This window comes from Aythya ferina (assembly GCF_964211825.1).
Source record: "Aythya ferina genome assembly, chromosome: 1".
Classification (NCBI taxonomy): Eukaryota; Metazoa; Chordata; class Aves; order Anseriformes; family Anatidae; genus Aythya; species Aythya ferina.
Genome location: NC_140296.1, coordinates 46,861,450 through 46,877,915, shown reverse-complemented (window position 1 = coordinate 46,877,915; position 16,466 = coordinate 46,861,450). Strand labels below are relative to the sequence as shown.

Genomic DNA, 16,466 nt, shown 5'->3' with positions numbered 1-16,466 from the left:
CAACGTAAAGCACCCCTGGCACAACTTTACATCATTCCCCCTCATCCTGTCACCAGGCACATGGGAGAATAGACCAATAGGCACAATGGGAGAATAGACCCCACCTCGCTACAGCCTCCTTTAAGGTACCTATAGAGAGCAATAAGGTCGTCCCTGAGCCTCCTCTTCTCCAGGCTGAACAAAACCAGCTCCCTCAGCCACTCCTCGTGGGACTTGTTCTCCAGACCCCTCAACAGCTTTGTTGCCCTTCTCTGGACTCGCTCGAGCACCTCCATGTCCTTCTTGTAGTGAGGGGCCCCAAACTGAACACAGTACTCGAGGTGCAGCCTCACCAGAGCTGAGTACAGGGGGACAATCACTTCCCTAGCCCTGCTGGCCACACTGATTTTTTTACAAGCCAGGATGCTGTTGGCCTTCTTGGCCACCTGAGCATACTGCTGGCTCATATTCAGCCGACTATCCACCAATACTCCCAGATACTCCTTTAAGGATACCTGGTCAAAGGAGTTATAAACCAGAACATGCAAAGATAAACATGACTGATAAAACACAAGTGAGGAGGTGATAAAAGCAAACTGGGCTGGTCAGTCTGCTTGTCTGGCTGAGCCCTGCACCGACTCCCCAGTAGCTTGTCCTGTATGTATGTTGCAAGGACACAGTGCAGCTACTGGTGAGACCTGTGTGTGTGTGAGCAGAAAGTGGTGCCAGATCCTGGAGCCTGTGAGGGTCTTCTCCTCCCAGCCACTGGTGTAGGAACAATGTGTGCCCCCACACCAGCTATAGGGTATGTGAGGGGAGTGAGGGGCTGCAGGTCACAGCTGGTTTGCCTGGTGCTGGCTGCTGAGGGTAGTGTCTGTGTCTGCTCCAAACCACCAGGTGCATGGTGTGTGTGTGCATTTGCTGGAGCAGCCAGCAGGAAGGGGACCCGTGGGACAGGTGAGATGAGGACAGGGGTGCCGGCTGCGCAGAGGGGCCCTGCTGGTGCTTGGGGTGCCTGTGAGCATGCATGTGCTGGTGAGCCTGGAGGGGGGGATGTGTGTGTCTGCACCAGGGAGCTGCTGTCTGCACCAGCCTGAGGGCAGGAGAGAACTGGGCTGTCTGTGCTAGTGTGGTGTGTGAGGTCTGGAGGGGTGCTGCTGAAGGCAGGTGCCTTGAGACCTCAAATCTCTGGCATGCCAGATAGGGCTCTAGAGGCTGGGACTGACTTTCCAGCAGCTGGGACAAGACCAGAATGGTGAAAGGTTGCTAACATGGTGAAAAATACAAATAGAGTAAGTCAATTTTAATCAATTTTAATCAAATTAATCAATTTAATCAATTTTAATCAAAAATAGTGTTAGTCAATTTCAAAATTGATACATAACCCCTTCAATTCTGTAGTTCTATGATTCTGTGATAAGTAAATGATGACATCTGATTTTTTTGGCAAGGTGACCTTGACAAGATTTACTTCATTAGTGTGAACTTTATGTCCCACCTAGGATTATGAGTTAGCTTTACAAAACTGAAAAGAGCTAACTGGTGACAGGCCATCTAAATAAACATAAGCGAAGAATTTAATACATTAAATCCCAGACTATAATCCCTAAGGTTGGAGCTGGTGCTTAGGGACATGGTCTAGTGAGACCATGATCCTACTGCCCCATGAATCATCACCCTACTACCAATGTCACGCATTAAACCATTAAAACATTTCACTGCACTCCAGCCTTCATATAGGTAGCCCACGATGATGGCCAGCTGCAGCCATGGCTTGAAGGTGTTCCTGGAAAGCCCTTGGCAGGCACCAAGCTCATCCACCAGCTCCTTCACAACCTTGCACTTGTCAGCCATGTATGGCACTGGAGGCAATCATCCCAAACTACCATACCCCAGGTGTCATCAGAGTCACTATGTTCTTTGACCTCTTCCTCCTGCTCCTTACCCATCCTTGTGGAGCTTCCATGCTTGCTCCTGCTGCCCTGCTCATGGCTCCTTTTCCTGAGCCACCAGCAGAGCCCAAAGAGCAAGATGAGGAGCCCAGCAAAGGCCCAGAGCTGCCACTGCTGCAAGACAGTGAAGAGCAGGGCTCCCAGAGCCACACAACTCTGTTCCTAGCTCCTCTGCTCCACCTCATACACCAGCTGAGCCATGTCCTGATTCAGCTGCTCTGCACGCTGCTGCACGCGCTCATGCACGTCCACATCCATATGACCAGCCACCTACCGCAGCCTCTGGGCAATGCAAGGAAGATCATCAGCAACATGGACTGCAGGAGGTGTGTGCCACACTCACCGATGGCCAAGGCCACAGTGTGGCAACACTACCAGCTGCTGGCCCTGATGTCAGCCTCACCCCTCCCCCCCCCCATCGTGACTCATCCTCTGTGCTGTCACAGGCCCCACAGCCACATCACAGCATTCCCTCTCGCCTTGCCTCGCACCTGCTCACACCACCTACATCCAAACTGGACCTCCTCTGACACAGTTTTTGCTAATACCTCAGTTCCTGTCACTGTCCCCAGAGAGCAGAGCTCAGCACCTCCACTCCCCTTGTGAGGGAGCTGCAGGCCGCCATGAGGCCTGCCCTCGGCCTGCTCTGCTCTGGGCTGAACAAACCGAGAGACCTCATCCCCATCTGCCACATTTTCCCCTCTAGACCATTCACCATCTTTTCAGCCCTCCTTTGGACACTCTCTGATAGTTTTATATCTTTCTTATACTGTGGTGCCCTAACTGCACCACAGTATTTGAGGGGAGGGCATGCCAGCGCAGAGTTGTTGCGGAATTGATTTTACATAGCTTTGAGTTAGGGCAATTCAGGACTTACTTTATACCTTTAAAGTAATTAACAAGGTTAGATAACATGATTTTTAACAGTACTTTATCAGCACTAAATCATCAGCCGACCTAACACAATGATTTCAACAGGATTTGCTACAATAGGAATAGTGACTTAGTTAAAGGTTTGAGAATGGCAAGGTTCACCAGAGACTTTCTGCAAGTTCTGAGAGGTTTTTAAATCCAGTTATGCATGCTTCCAAAATACTCCCTAGAGTGAATTGCTCACCCTGCTTCAGTGTTTGTCTGTGGATAAACTTGTTCTTCAAGGAGTCAGCCCTGAGGTGCACTTTCCCTCAGGGGTACCTTGAGAGGCATCCCAGCTCAGGCGATCGAGGGTGTAGCCCACTGTGGCCTGTGGAGAGCTCATGGGGCTCATTGCTTAGGACAACTATTTATAGGACTGCGAGACGATTGACTGTTAGTACATTTCCATCCTGGCCATGGTTCAGATAAGGCAATTTTGGTATTCTCCACCAACCTTGCCATTCCGTCAGCTTCCAGAATACAAAGTTCTGTCACTCCCCAGGCTGGGCTACAGTCTAGGCTGCAGGGTCAGAGATGCAATAAAGGAGTGCCTGTGTGTACTCACCAGTTATGCCTGTTGACCATTGACAATGGAGGACTGACATAACTAGTTACGCTTGAGCCAAAGCTGAGATTTGGAGAAAGCTACTCCACCACAGAGATACCAGCCTGTTGCAATCCTGAGAGAGTTCAAATAGGCTTTTCTCTGGACAATTAACATCTAATAACACTATTCTAATATTTTTACTTATTGTTACCAGTTATTTCTTGTATCTCTTAGCACAGCTAGTGCACAGTACTGCTCTTATACAACATATGGTTTGGGGAAATTGCTTTATAACAGATTAGAAATCTCAAATATTAAATAGTCTTAAATATTATTATTATTATTTTAAAGCTGTTTTGTTTCTAAGTACTTAGGACTTACATGTCAATGTTGTGTGTGAATATACTGAATGCATGATTCATAGCATAATACATAGTATGTATAGCAGATGTTTAAGTTTGTACTCTTTGTTGTGTAAGAACAGAATAATGTGTACATGTATATTCTTGCATTTAATATGTGGGAAAGGAAAACATTTTATCATAATTTTCTAAGTTCCTCTACATTCTTAGTCAACTCCCACACAGCCATTCTGTATAAGCAGTATAAAAAGTTTGTGTGTAGTAAAGAATGAGTATTTTAGGTTTGGTTGCAGAAAGATGATGCACAGCTTGCCCTTTCTTTGAAAACTTGTCCTTGACTTAGCATGGCATGAGAAGCAAATAAACTGCGGGAGAACAAGAGAACAGGAAAATAATAGTTCAGAGTTCAGAGTTCAGAGCATTATCCTGTCTTTCTTAACCTCCTCAACTTACAGACAAAAAGAGAGAAAATCAAAATAATTACTAACTTACATCTCAAGACTACCTGCATTTGAGAAGTTGCATAGGTAGAAATTCCAGATAGGCTTTCCTTTCACCTCAATAGGCTGTGACAAAGCTTTTTGGAAAGCACCTGGAAGCACCTATTGTTCTGTACATTTATACTCAAAAAACTATGTTCAAAAAACAACCTTTAGGAGCCTGATAATATTTAGAAGCTGCTTTTCCTACATGGCTCCAGATTCTCCTTGAGTGTGCACAGATTAGTCATAACTGTTCTAAGATCATTAATAACTTGTGTCCCAGTTCAACAGCAGCTGTCATCTTGTACATCGGGGAAAGTGTTTTTTTGTTTGTTTGTTTGTTTTGCTTGTTTGTTTTTTTTTTTTTCATAAAGTAATAAAGGATTTTATGCTGGCAGGTATTCTTTCTAAATTGTTCAGAAGAACACTGAAAAAGAAACGAGTAAATAATAGAAAAAAAAAAAAGTCTCTAAGCAGAGTCATTTAATATAATAGCTAGTGCTTCTAAAGCTATTACAGTAAGTTCAGAAAAAAAAAAAAAAAAAAAAAAATCAGAAAGTGGCACATATATAGAATATCCCTAGTTGAAAGGAACCCACAAAGATTATCGAGTCCAACTAGTGGCTCCACACAAGTCTACCAAAAAGTCAGACCATATGACTAAGAGCATAGTCCATACGCTTCTTAAACTCCAAACACAGTACTCGAGGTGAGGCTGCACCAGCACAGAGAAGAGCAGGACAATCACTTCCCTTGACTGACTAGCAATGCTGTGCTTGATGTACCCCAGGGTACAGTTGGCCCTCCTGGCTGCCAGGGCACACTGCTGGCTTATATTCAACTTGCTGTCAACCACAACCCCCAGATCCCTCTCTGTGGGGCTGTTCTCCAGCATCTTGTTGCCCAGTCTGTATGTACAGTCAAGTTGCCCTTTCCCAGGTGAAGGACCTGGCACTTGCTCTTGTTAAACTCCATGTGGTTGGTGATTGCCCAGCTCTCCAATTTGTCCAGATCTCTCTGCAAGGCTTTTCCAACCTCAGCCAAGTATACAACTCCTCCCAGTTTAGTATCATCAGCAAATTCACTCAAAACACCTTTTTACACCTGTACTCCAGCCAAATAATTTATAAAAGCATTGAGAAGAACTAGGCCTAAAACGGAGCTCTGGGGGACCCCACTGATGACTGGCCACAAGCCTGATGTAACTCCATTTACCATAACCATTTGAGTCCTACCCGTCAGCCAATTGTTCACCCATTGCATGATGTTTTTATCTAGCGGTAATTGGACATTTTGTTGAGTAGGATCTTATGAGAAACTGTAGCCAAAGCTTTACAGAAATCCAAAATTCCTTTTTGTTTGTTTGCTTGTTTTGTTTTGTTTTAAAAAGTTTAGGAAGTATTACAGAGAGGAATTAAAATAGGAAATTAATTTCTGTATAGAGAATTTTACACTGAATGAAAGAAAAGTTTATATTTTCAGCAAGTATTTTCACATGCTTAGGCAACCTGTAAACCTTTTCTCCAGTTCAGGTTTCTAAGATTCTTTTTTTCTGAATTTGTGTTGTTTTGTTATTTTGGTATATAAAGTTCTACTTAATTTTGTTTTCAAGATAACAAAAACAGCATTTTTTTTTCTAGAGTTTACTGATGACTTATACTCTTATCTAATATTTTAACAGATAGAACATACTTTTTTTTTTTTTTTTTTTTTTTTTTTTAATAATATATTTTGAAAGACAACACCCTTTCTTTACCAGCTGGAGCTGTCAAAGTTCAAGTTCCTCTGTGAGAAAAATTTCCTGACTTTCCCATGATTTTTCAGTTATGATTTGTCCTCAGTGAAGCCACACTGGCTGTCACCAGCCACCTGCTTATTTTCCACATGTCTTAACATAATTTTCAGGATTATGAGCCCCGTGATCTTACCTGGCCCAGTGGTGGACTGACTGGCTTCTAATTCCCTGGGTTTTCCTTGTTTCCCTTTTTAAAACAGCCATTATGTTTCTCCTCTTCCAGTCAGTGATGATAAACTTATATTTTTTTTATCAAAAAACAAACAAACACTTTCATTCAATTGTCTTTCATTGCATATTCCTAGAATAGATGAAAAGAAAGAAAATAATTGTTTTTGTTTTGTTTTGTTTTACCATTGTATAATGACAGAATTCCACAGCTTGACATGGAGGGAAATTTTGTTGTTTTCTTTTTCCTGAAAAGAAAATCAGTACTGTATGTTTTCTGTCAAACATTTCATGTAAACTGATGACGGAATATATGCTATCAATCCATGTGAATAATCCAAGAAGTGGTTCTAAAGAGATAAACGCAACATGCTATGCTATCAAAAAATGTGCCATAATATGGCTTTAAAAATCCCCTAGTTAATGTGGCAGATAGAAAGAAGCAACTATGATAAAGCACAGGGGCTAAAAGAAAATATAAATAGGCATGTAAATTATTTACCTGATATGATGCACCTTCCCACTGTTGAGATTATTCTCAAAACAGCAACAATCCCATTAGATTTTTTAAGAACATTTAGTAAATTAAGGAACTTCAAAAGTTTCTTTATTAACTTAAAAGCCTGTTTTTTTCTTGCCCAACTGATAGACATTTTAGTTATATTGCTTACTGACCTATCATCATCATGGTAAGCACTACTTGGAGTAGGAACTCACTCACTTCAGCTTTTCAAAAGCATCTATGTTCCTATACCTGAATATTTGCAATTTACTTCTATGAACATTGGTAATTCTTCTATATTATTTTGTCTACTATTTCACCCTTTCACTGGCAGGGTTGGGGCCACCTAGGCCCCAGTGCTCACAATCCTTGCAATTTAAATGAGACTTTTTAATCTCTCCTGGCAGTTTCATTGGTGCCTGTGAAGCAGCATGGGGAAACAGTCTGAAGGCTGGACAAGCCTCAGCAGTCTATCCACAGCATCCATGATTAGAATCCCTAAAAAGGAATAAATCTCCTCAGACAAGAAGTCAGGTAGGCAGGTGCTCTCCTCCATCACAGCAGTTGGGAGTCTCCCATAACTATCATCCACTACTTCCTCCCAGTGCAGATGAAAAGCTCAGGCATGGCCCACCGTTGTGTCTCCCCCTGGCAGAGCTTTCTTCTGTTTGTGTGTAGCACTAAGATGTAAAACCTGTTGTTGCAGGTCTGTGGAAGAAGCAGCAACCATCCTCCTGCTGCCATTAGACATGCTCTCAGCCTTCTCCAAAGTAGTGAATGGACACTTGGTATTAGCCACATGACATCAGTTTGCACAACTGCCTTAACATGCTTAACTTTCAGTTTAGCAGTTTTTTTTCTTCATACTTCAGCTTTCATTAGAAATCCTGGGAAGTTAGTAATACTGTTTTTCTTCTGTTTGTAGTTCTACATCGAGTTCTAACATGAGTGATGCTGTGAAAAGACTTTATATACCACAAACACAAACACAAATACAAACAAAACTTTAGTGTGCCAGAGTAGCTATATAGATGATTTTTATCTCCTGTTCATCAGCCACTAGTTTCCTGTTTCTCCATAAAATATTGATGCGGTTAACACACAAGGAAACATTTCTGCAGCTCTGATTATCTGGAACCTGTACCTTTCTACCTTTTTCAGTTTCCAATTCATTTCAGATTTTGGTAGAATGTATTTTTTTGTTGAGGTGCCTCCAAATTTTTCTCTTTCTCTGCTGTTGTTTATCTCCATAATTGCCTTGTTTGTTGGTGGACCACAGGGAACAGGGAAAGTCAATGTGAAATATGCAGTGATACATAATGCAAAGTGCTGCATTAACATAGACTGCCAAAGGAAAGGACTGGGGGGGGGGGGAGGAGGGAGGGGGGGAGTATTTTGAAGGTAGCATTTTCAGATGTATATTTGTGTATTTTAAACTCCCAGTGGTTTCTCCCTGAAGTCAGAAACGGAAAGAATATAAAAAAATCAAATTCCCATTGTTCAAATCCAATCAAAATCAAATCCCAGTAAGAAATCCAAAACAGTATTATTTGTGTAATACCATCTGCTTATCAGGTCAAAACGGTCAGATCACCTTTGGTTTCACTGGTGGCTCCACTGATTTCCAATGAACTGTTGTACCAGTGAGATTTTCAAAGCTGTTTCTCACAGCAGTATCCCAGTATCTGACATTTATATGTGTCTTACATTCTGTATTTTTGGAAGATTGCAATTATATGGACTGTACTGACATATATTCCAGTGTATCAAGCTGAGATAGGATGTTCTGGATTGACAAGATGCTTTCACTATAAATTGTCCATTCAATATTCATATAATCTGCAAACTAAATGTTCTCTTTAAAATCGTAGATTAAAGAATTAAAGATAATTTTGTAGCTAGATATTAAGAAGTTGTTGCACAGAAGAAATTGCACTGGCTATTTATTTTCTGGCAGTTTTTTTGGAGTCTAGTCTATTATCTTTAATATTTTAATGTATACAATGGATTGATTGTACTGTATTGATTTTAAGTTCTTCTATTTATTTTCATTGTCATTTTTTGTGTATGTATGGAAATTATTATAATATTTTACAGAAGTTTATTACTGGTTTTATTAATTGCATTGTTAATCCAATGAAAAATGGCACTAGGTTAGTGTAACAAGAGCTATTTAAATAATCATAGAATCACATAATCATAGAATCATTGAATAGGTTGGGTTAGATGGGACCTTTAATGATCATCTAGTCCAATCCCCCTGCCATGACATCTTTCCCTAGATAAAGTTGCCCAAAGACTTGTCCAACCTGACCTTGATCACTTCCAGGGATGGGGCATGGATGAGCTTGAACACTTTCAGGAATGGGCAAATATTTCTCAAATATAGTATCCTTCTGGACAAAATGTCCAGCATACAGATAGACAAATACATAATATGATGGGTGAACAATTGGCTAATAGGTTGGGCTCAGAGGGTTATAATAAATGCGGTTACATCAGAATTGTGGACAGTCACTACTGGGGTTCTAAGAGGGCCCATTTTAGGGAAAGTTGTCCTTAATGTTTTCATTAAGGAGAACTTGGACATTAAGGACTTGGATGCAGGACTTGAAAGTGTACATAGTAAGTTTGCATACAACACTAAACGGGGAGAAGCAGTGACACCCTCAAAGGTTGAGAGGCCTTGTAGAGAGATCTTGACAAATTAGAGGGCTGGGCAATAACCAAGTGCATGAAGTTCAACAAGAGTAAGTGCCAAATTCTGCCCCTGGGATGGGGCAATCCTAGACATATGTACAGACAAAGGGATGAGAAGCTAGAAAGCAGACTTGCAGAACATGATTCTGGAAGATAGCAAGTTGAATATGAGTCACTGGTGTGCCCTGGAAGCCAAAAGGCCCAGCTATAACCTGGGCTGTCTCAAGCATAACATTGCTAGTATCTCAAGAGAAGCAAATGTCCCTTTCTACTCTGTACTGGTGCAGCCTTACCTTGACTACTACTTGCAGTTTTGGGCACCACAGTATAGGAAAGATATAAAACTATCAGAGCGTCCAAAGGAGGGCTGAAAAGATGGTGAATGGTCTAAAGAGGAAGATGTAGGAGGTGGGGCTGAGGTCCCTTGGTTTGTTCAGCCCAGAGCAGAGTAGGCTGAGGGCAGGCCTCATGGCGGCCTGCAGCTCCCTCACAAGGGGAGTGGAGGTGCTGAGCTCTGCTCTCTGGGGACAGTGACAGGACCTGAGGTATTAGCAAAAACTGTGTCAGAGGAGGTCCAGTTTGGATGTAGGTGGTGTGAGCAGGTGTGAGGCAAGGCGAGAGGGAATGCTGTGATATGGCTGTGGGGCCTGTGACAGCACAGAGGATGAGTCACGATGGGGGGGTGGGGGGTGAGGCTGACATCAGGGCCAGCAGCTGGTAGTGTTGCCACACTGTGGCCTTGGCCATCGGTGAGTGTGGCACACACCTCCTGCAGTCCATGTTGCTGATGATCTTCCTTGCATTGCCCAGAGGCTGTGGTAGGTGGCTGACCATGTGGATGTGGATGTGCAGGAGCACATGCAGCAGCGCACAAAGCAGCTGAATGAGGACCTGGTGCTTAGGGACATGGTCTAGTGGGTGGCATTGGTAGTAGGGTGATGGTTGGACCAGATGATCTTGAAGGTCTTTTTCAACCTTAGTGATTCTATGATTCTAGGAAGTTCAATAAGAGGAAGTTCAAGACTCTGCACCTGAACTTCTCTCACCCCCCCCCCTTTTTTTTTTTCTTTCTTCTCCCACCTCCACCCCCAAGGTTTTGACTATGAGTAGATTGAACTGGAGCTTGTTCTCCTGAGTTGTTTTGCATTTTTCCCTTCTAAAGGCTCAACATGAGCAAGCAGTGTGCACTTACAGCCCAGAAGGCCAATGCGTCCTGGGCTGCATCAAAAGAGGTGCGACCAGCAGGTCAAGGGAGGGCATTGTCCCCTTTTTGAAACCCCACCTGGAGTACCATGTCCAGGTTTGGGGTCCCTGGCACAAGAAAGATGTGGACCTTTTAGAGTGAGTCCAGAGGAGGGGTACAAAGATGATCAGAGGACTGAAGCACCTCTCCTATGAGGAAAGATTGAAAGCTGGGGAAGTTCATCCTGGAGAAGAGAAGGCTCTGGGGAGACCTCATTGTGGCCTTTCAATATTTTAAGGGGTCTTGTATAAAGGATGGAGTAGGACTGTTTACTCTGGTAGATAATGATAGGACAAGGAGGAACGGTCTTAAACTAAAGGAGGATAGATTTAGATAAGACATTAGGAGGAAATTCTTCCCTGTAAAGGTAGTGAGGCACGGGACTGGGCTGGCTAGAGAAGTCGTGGGTGCCCCATCCCTGAAGATGTTCAAGGCCAGGCTGGATAGGGCCTTGGGCAACCTGACCAAGTGGGTGGCATCCCTGCCCATGTCAGGGGATTTGGAGTTAGATGATCTTTCAGGTGTCTGCCAACCCAAGCCATTCTACGATTCTATATAGGCTTTCAGGGTCCCTCTGGGTTCCATCCCTTCTTTCTGTTATGTGAACTGGTACTGACACAATAGAAGCTACTCAGCTTGGTGTCTTCCCCAGACTTGTGGAGGGTGCACTCTTTCCCACTGTCTACGTCATTAATAATGGCATTAAACAGTACCAGCTCCAGTACTGATCCCTGCGGGACAGTATTCATCACTGATCTACCTGGATTTTGAGCCTGATTTTGACTGCAGCTCTCTGGTTACAGCCATCCAGACAGTTCTTAGCTATCAAATCCATCAAATCTGTGTCTTTCCAAGTATGCTGTGTGGGACCAGGTCAAAGACCTTACAGAAGTCCAGGTAGATGACATCAGTTGCTCTTCTCTTGTCCACTAATGTAGTCATTCCATCACAGTAGGCCACTAGATTGGTCAGATTTGTCATAAATCCTATTGATTTTCACTAGATAAGGTTCCAGTACTTGTTGTTGTTGTTGTTGTTCAAGTTCAGTATCAGAACTTGTTATTTGAAACATCTTATTTATGCTTTAAATTATCAGTGCAAAAAGACTTTTTATTGTCTATCTAATGTGCTTTTTCTGTTCCCATTTTTCTTTCCCTCTTTCTTTAATATGAGAACTTCTAGAAGCTTTTAAAACAATTAAAAATATTCATCATTCAGAATCCAGAGAACAGAATGGCTGGTGCACCAATTTTTTTTTATTACTTTTTTTCCTCTTGAGACAGTAATTTCAAAAGAAAATCTAACTTTATTATCTGTTGTTTAACATTAACACAATGCCTAGCTTTTAATGTAATGGATGAGCTTCTGATACATAATGAGGCATTTTTCAGAGATATAGAATGCCAATATTACTGATGACTTTTCCTTCGTTTTTCCTTAGTATCACATATGCCCTTTATAACTAACGGACCAATTTAAGTAAACTATAAAAGTATGTCTCCATAGGACTAAGACCCAGCACATCACTCTCAATCTTCTTTGTTCTTCATTATTCAGTGAGCAAACTTGGCTTACTTAATGTAGCAAGATAAAGTTATTTTGGGATATTAGTTGAATGGTTCTGCATCAGTGTTTTCTAATTATAAAAGTACTTTTCCCATAAGTTAAAAATGATGTTATTACTACAGATTTCTGTCTCATGGCAATGTAAAATCGTTATGCTATTTATCAATTCTAATATTCAACTTTGATATTAAAGCACAGACCAAAACCTTAGGAACATTATTTTTTCAGTTTTAGAGACAGACCCTGCAAATGATCTTAGATGTTAGGGAGTGATGAGGTTGGGCTACCTGCAAGGCCAGAAAGCCCCAAGCTTATGTTGAGGTGGCTGGCAAGGCAATGACTTGCCAAGGGGCACAATCCCATGGTACCCAGCTAGCAGAGCAGGGATAGGAGGTGGATGGTGACAAGGGTGCCTGATAAGTAGACAAGTCCTCAGTGACTTGCAGCCACATGGGAAGTTGTGTCAATGAAGCAGGTCCAGGATCACTGTAGCAATGCTGAAGCCTAACTCTCGCAATGACCCACTGTGAGCACCTGCATAGAAATGCTGCTCCTATGCAAAGGTCACAGGTCACAGACAGGCTTCCTGCAGCTCTTTCTCATCCAGCCCTTCTCACAGTCATCTGTTTGTTGTGTCTAAGGAATCCTTGAACACAGGCCAACAAGCACCATGGTGTGTTCAGGGTCCAATGCTGTGAACTGGCTTTAATCATTTTTTGGTTTCAGAAGAAAGATAGGATTTCATGTGAGAATGTTTTGTTCTGTTTTGTTTCTATAAGATCATATTGTACAATATAATAAGACATGATACAGCTACATGACAAGATGCTAGTGCCCTGACAAAATATATTCAACAAAAAGCTGTTTGTGACTCAGGAAAGCTGCTATCAATTCATACTTTTAGACTGAAGGTGTCAAGGGAACCTTATTGGTATACAAATGTTTTGCACCTGTTCTTTTAACAGAAACAGATTAAAACAGTAGGATGCTGGCTATATAATGCAGAGCAGAAGGTATATATCTTGTGCAGTGTCAATGAGAAACTGCGTAATTTGTCTGAAAGATTTAATGTACAATAAAAAAAAAAAAAAAAAGAAGAAAAAAAAGAAAAATCCTTACAGTACCATAAAATATGTTTCCTTTAAGTAAGATATTTGTCTTAAGCCAGTGAATAGTCTTTGATTTCTCCATCTTTGTAAAAGCATAGTCAACTACTTGTCACATCATACTATTAAGGAGTAATATACTGAAATATATCTCATTAAAGGAATGCAGCACACAGCAACATATGCGAATGAGAAAAAGGGTACTGCATACACAAGAGTAGCAGACTACATGACAGCAGTAAAGATAGGCACAGAATAGCTATTATCATGAGTTTGTATTACTCTATATAATTTATATTTATATTTAAGCATTTATGTTATCCTTCAATCATTTTTATGCTGTCTTAGATAGTGGTCATTCCTTATGACCTCTCCATTTCCCTTCTTAGAGTTTTACTGGAGAATTCACTTATATATCTTTAATGTCTCCCTGGAAAAAACAGACACGTGTTTGTTCAAGAACAGGTTGGACAGGACTTTGAGCAACCTGGTCTAGTGGGAGGTGTCCCTACCCATGGCAGGGGCTTGGAACTAGATGATCTTTAAGGTCCCTTCCAAACCATAACATTCTATGATTCTATGTTTTGAAATGGACTATTTTGGGGAGAGTATTCATCAATAATTCTTAGGAAATGTATTTACATGTTGAGAAAAATACATAAATATTTTGAGAAATTTCTTTAGCTTATGAAGCTATCCCAGGCCTTTGAAATGTTCATTGAAATAAAAGTGCTAAAGAAAGCCCTGAGTGATGGGTTTGAATTCAGTGTCAACCACACTTTCAGCAGGAGATTTTACTCTAGACAGCTCCTGGGGTCCCTTCACACTTGAATGATTCTATGATTTATGAATTCTGAAAATATTTTTCATCACCATTGCTATTTGTTTTCAGTCTGTAGTATTTTTACCCTTCTGGGAAGCTAAACACCACCATATCTTGTCTCTCACTCCCCCTCCTCGAAGGGAAAGGAAGAAAAAATATGACTGATAGGCCTCAAAGGTTGAGATAAGAACAGGGAGATCACTCACCAAGTACTATCATGGGCGAAACAGACTCAGCATTCAGAGATTAATATAATGTACTGCCTACTACTGAAACATTAGAGCAGTGAGAACCTAAAAGCAAACTAAAAACACCTTCTCCCTCACCCATCTACCCAATTCTACCTCCCGCCCTCGAGCAGCATAGGGGAAAGAGATATGGGGGCTGCAGTCAGTCATCACCACTGCTCCTTCATGGTCACTCTCTGCCTGTGCTCCTTGTGGGGTCCCTCCTACAGGATGACATCCTTCCCAAACTGATCCTGTGCAGGCTTCCCACAGGCAGCAACTCTTCAAGAACTGCTCCAACATGCATCTGTACCATGGGGTCCATCTGCCAGGAGCAAACTGCTCCAGCATGGGTCCAGCATGGGCGGCAGTTCCCCCCAGCCCCCTTGCTACTGCTCCTCTCCATGGGCTGCAGCTCAAGCCCAGGGACTGCTCTGCGGGGGCTCTCCATGGCCTGCAGCCTCCTCCAGGCCACATCCACCTGCTCCACTGGGGGCTCCTCCACGGGCTGCAGCGTGGAGATCTGCTCCATGTGGGACCCATGGGCTGCAGGGGGACAGCCTGCTCCACCAGGGGCCTCTCCACAGGCCACAGGGGAATTTCTGCTCTGGCACCTGGAACACCTTCGGCCCTCCTTCTGCACTGACCTGGAGGTCTGCAGGGTTGTTTATTTTACATTTTCTCTCTTCTCTCCTTCAGTTGCTGTCCCACAGAAGCTGTTTTTTTGTTGTTGCTTGGTTGTTTGTTTGTTGTTGTTGTTGTTTTATTTTTATTTATTTTATTTTTTTCTCTTGGTTTTTTTTTTTTTTTTTTTTTTTCCCTTTCTTAAATCTGCTCTCACAGAGGTACAACCAACATCACTCACTGGCTCAGCACCAGCCAGTAGCAGGTCCCTTTTGGAGCCAACTATAGTGGGTTTACGTGGCAAGGTTTTGGTAGCAGGGGGCCATAGGGGTGGTTTCTGTGAGAAAGATCTAGAAGCTGCCCCATGTTTGGGAAGGGCCCCATTGTTTTCCAGAGCTGAGCCAATAAGCGATGTTGTTTTGCGCCTCTGTGAGAGCATATTTAAGACAGGGAAAAAAACGCTGCGCCACACAGCAGCTGGGAGAGTGAAGGGAGTGAGAGAACAGCCTTGCAGGTGCCAAGGTCAGTGAAGAAGGAGGGGGAGAGGTGCTCCAGGTGCCGGAGCAGAAGTCCCCTGCGGCCTGTGGTGAGGACCATGGTGAAGCAGGATGTCCCCCTGCAGCCCATGGAGTACCACGGTGGAGCAGGGTTCCACGCTGCAGCCCGTGGAGGAGACCATGGTGGAGCAGGTGGCCCTGCACCGACGGAGGCTGCCGCCTGTGGAAGACCCCTGCCGGAGCAGATTCCGGGCCGGACCTGTAGCCCGTGGAGAGGAGACCACGCAGGAGCAGGTGACCTGGCAGGAGCTGCTGCCCGTAGGGGAGCCAGGTTGGAGCAGTTTTCTCCTGAGGGATGGACCCCGTGGTACGGACCCATATCTGGAGCAGTTCTGGAAGAGCTGCTGCCTGTGGGAAGCCCACGCCAGATCAGTTCATCAAGGACTGCATCCCGTGGGTGGGACCCCACAGCACAGGGGACGAGAGTGACCAAGAAGGAGCGGCAGAGAAGAAGTGCTGTAGACTGACCATAACCCCCATTCCCCCGTTCCCCTGCGCCACTCGGGGGGAGGAGGTGGAAGAGGGTGGATTGGGGGGGGGAAGGTGCTTTTGGTTTCTTTCCTTTGTTTCTCACTTCTCTAGCTTGTTAGTAATGAGCAATGAATCTTACTATCTTCTTATGCTGAGTCTGTTTTGCCCGTTACAGTAATAATTGCATGATTTTCTCGTCCTTATCTCAACCCTTGAGCCCTTTTTACATATTTTCTCCCCATTCCTCTTTGAGGAGGGGGAGTGAGAGAGCGGCTGTGGTGGAGCTTGGCTGCCCACTCAAGCGGAACCACGACACCAACTGGAACTGGATCTTATCTAACAGGGGACTCTTGTCACAGAAGCCACCCCAGCAGCCCCTTCCTAAGAAACCATTGCCACGTAAACCCAATACAGAGTAAAATTAATAATATATTCTGTGAGTTTTAG

General features: G+C 43.3%; 1 long non-coding RNA gene across 2 annotated transcripts in view; it reads right to left on the bottom strand.

Annotated features, from left to right (window-relative positions):
• Positions 1-16,466, bottom strand: part of LOC311430364 — a 376,701-nt gene that overhangs the window by 163,140 nt on the left and 197,095 nt on the right. Inside the window, exon 4 of one of the 2 annotated variants that reach the window (XR_014688736.1) lies at positions 6,166-6,333. The exons of the other annotated variant lie outside the window; for it this stretch is intronic. This is a non-coding gene — a long non-coding RNA (uncharacterized lncRNA). The remainder of the gene's footprint in view (positions 1-6,165; positions 6,334-16,466) is intronic. 2 annotated transcript variants of the gene reach the window in all.